The following is a 2,811-nucleotide window of genomic DNA, read 5'->3' on the forward strand; positions in this document are numbered from 1 at the left end:
GGCCCCCATGCTGTGATTTTGGCTGATGAGACGGCTGGATTTTTTACACGAGCCATTATTCCGATCCATCTTCCTCCTTATCTGCTGTCGGAAAGCAGCCGAGGAGGAGCGCAGGTTAGCTGGAGAGAGGCCTGCTGCTTCCTGTCCTCCGAGGAGCCCGAGACAAGAGAGAGGAAGAGGTGAACGGGAGCGCTTGTTTAACGGACTGATGAGTGATAATCCGGTGATGAACGCAAGCTTGTAGTTCATTTTACTGTACGTGTCTCTCATATATCATTGTGAAACACTTCGTAAAATCCTCACACACACACACACACACGCACACACACGACTCCTGATACATGAGCCCCGAGAGATTGACAACAAGGGTCTTCAGGTGTTGTAAAACAATTACACACACCATATTTTTCTTCTTGTAAAATGTCAGTAGTAATTTGTATATTAAACACAGTCCACAGCATGCATCGTTTAATAAGGCAAAGGTGCTTTTCTATAATTATGACTATAAAAAAAAACATGCACTGATGATCAGATGAGATGAGGTAAGATTAGATCTGTTAGACTGAAGCCTTTTTTTAGTTTTATCTGGAAGAGTTTATGCAAAAATGTACTTTTAACCCATCAAATAATTGCCAGAAAATTATAATTCTTTGAAACTGGAGTGTTTATTGGACCTTCTGACACATCATTTAAAAAATAATTAAATAACATTTTGCATATATGAGATTTGTTTTGTATTATATTACATTTTTGCAATTTATTTTTCATAGCGTGTTTTATACATTTATTGAATACAATATTTTGAAGCCCTTATAGTTCCTGCATTAAGCTCATATCAGCCACAATATGAAATGCAATAAAATGACATTTGACAGATTTACAAATAAATGAGCTTCTATACCTGCTGTATCTAATCTGATACACACATTTTCAACAGGAATTTACCATCAAATATGATACAAAATATTTAGTCTTTCAACATTACATCAATCTAGTAACTTTTCCTATTGTAGTAAGCTGGAGAAAAAAAAATCCAAGCCTCAAATTGTGGCTCACTGATTGAAAACGTCCATCTCGGGTGCCTCAAATAAAAGGCCCCCTAGTGGTTTATCTGTGCACTACATGGATCTGATCTTATACATCAGGTATGTATGTAAATCAGAGTTCAGTGGATCATAAAAACAACTAAAAGCAGTAATCTTTTTATCTCACTACAATGAAAACTATATGAATTAATGACTATATAAATAATTAAAAAACGTCTGTCACAATAATTATCGACTTATCGTATAATACCGAATTATCAACATCATCATGTTTATATATGGACTTATCATATGATACATGGACATGATCATTATTTTGACCTCAGTATTGCCACACTTCACATTAGCAGCTAAGAGGCTATTCATGTCACATTGGTTAAGTGAGTAGTGTCCTCCATTCCTCACTGTGTACGTCCTGAGTGGAGACTGCAGAAGAATTAAAGGTAAATAACTTTGTCCCCAACCATATTGACAGTCTGTGTTTTTACTCTCCAATCCCACCCCCCCAACCCCTCCTTGCATTATAATGCTATTATATTATCATTATATCAGTGGTATAAAATGATCTTCAAATGACAATAATATCGTTTATCGCGATTATTTCTGAGACAATATATCGTCCAATAAAAGTGGTTATTATGACAGGGTTTAAGTCAATGAACTGTTTATGGACACACACAAAAAAGTAACAATTTTGATCAAGGGACTGTATGAAAATGATGACATCAGACTGGATGTATTGTTTCTCATGGATGAAGAAAAAAGTGACATATTGATTGATTTCTAATAACCAATGAGATTAAGATTATTCTACCATTTTTTAACCAAATACTTTAACAAGCTTCATACAACATCCCAACTGGTTTTACACTAATATCCAGACAAACATCCTTCCCTCTCCCTGTGACTTTCACTCTGTCCTGTGCTATTTCAATCCATCACCATGCCCTCACCCTGCCTGCGCTCTCGGACACCGAAACCAGGAATTCTAAAACATGGAGATCTATTTGAATGACCTCCCCTATCTCTCTCTCTCTAACCCTTCCCAGCTGTTTGTGACCTACGCTCCACTATGCAGCCTTGACTATTGAATCTAATGCCTAATCCAGACTCCGCTCGCTGCCCCCCGACACCTATGCATGCCGCTCGCCGTGTATGTAAGTGGGTTAGCGCTCGGCTAAGGCTACCTGCCTCTACTCCTCCGTCAGGCTGCGAGGGGGTCGCCCGGGGGCAGAGGTCTTAGGGAATGTCCTTCTCTTTTGAATGACATCCATATTTTCTCCAGCGTGGGAGAGGAAGGAGAAAGGGGAGGAGATACAGGGATCAGGAGGGGTTAAAGGAGGGAGAGAAACAGCACTCCTTTGGATTTTGAACTTCAACTTGACCTCTGACCTCCCTCTCCCCTGGCTCGGATATCAAAACACAGAACCATCTGCCTCTTACTGCAGGGCTAGCGGGGAGCGTGGGGTTAATATCATACACTTAGGGAGCAGAATACAGACTGCAATTATCTTCTATTCTCAGACAGAATCCTATTATTTGATCCTGGAGTCGCAACAGATGGAAGGGGGCCAGTCACATCCTCTTTCTCTCACTCTCCTCTCTCTCCGCGTCGCCATTCCTGCGCAAAGCCGATCCGGAGGGCAGGGCGAGCGAGGGATGAGGACATAATGGTGAGAAAGGGCGAGAAAGGGGCAAAAGGGTGAGGCGAGGTCTCGGGGTTGTGGCGGTAAAAAAATAAAAAGGAGGTGGAGGAGGGAAACCT

Source organism: Scomber scombrus, chromosome 19 (assembly GCF_963691925.1).
Source record: "Scomber scombrus chromosome 19, fScoSco1.1, whole genome shotgun sequence".
NCBI lineage: Eukaryota > Metazoa > Chordata > Actinopteri > Scombriformes > Scombridae > Scomber > Scomber scombrus.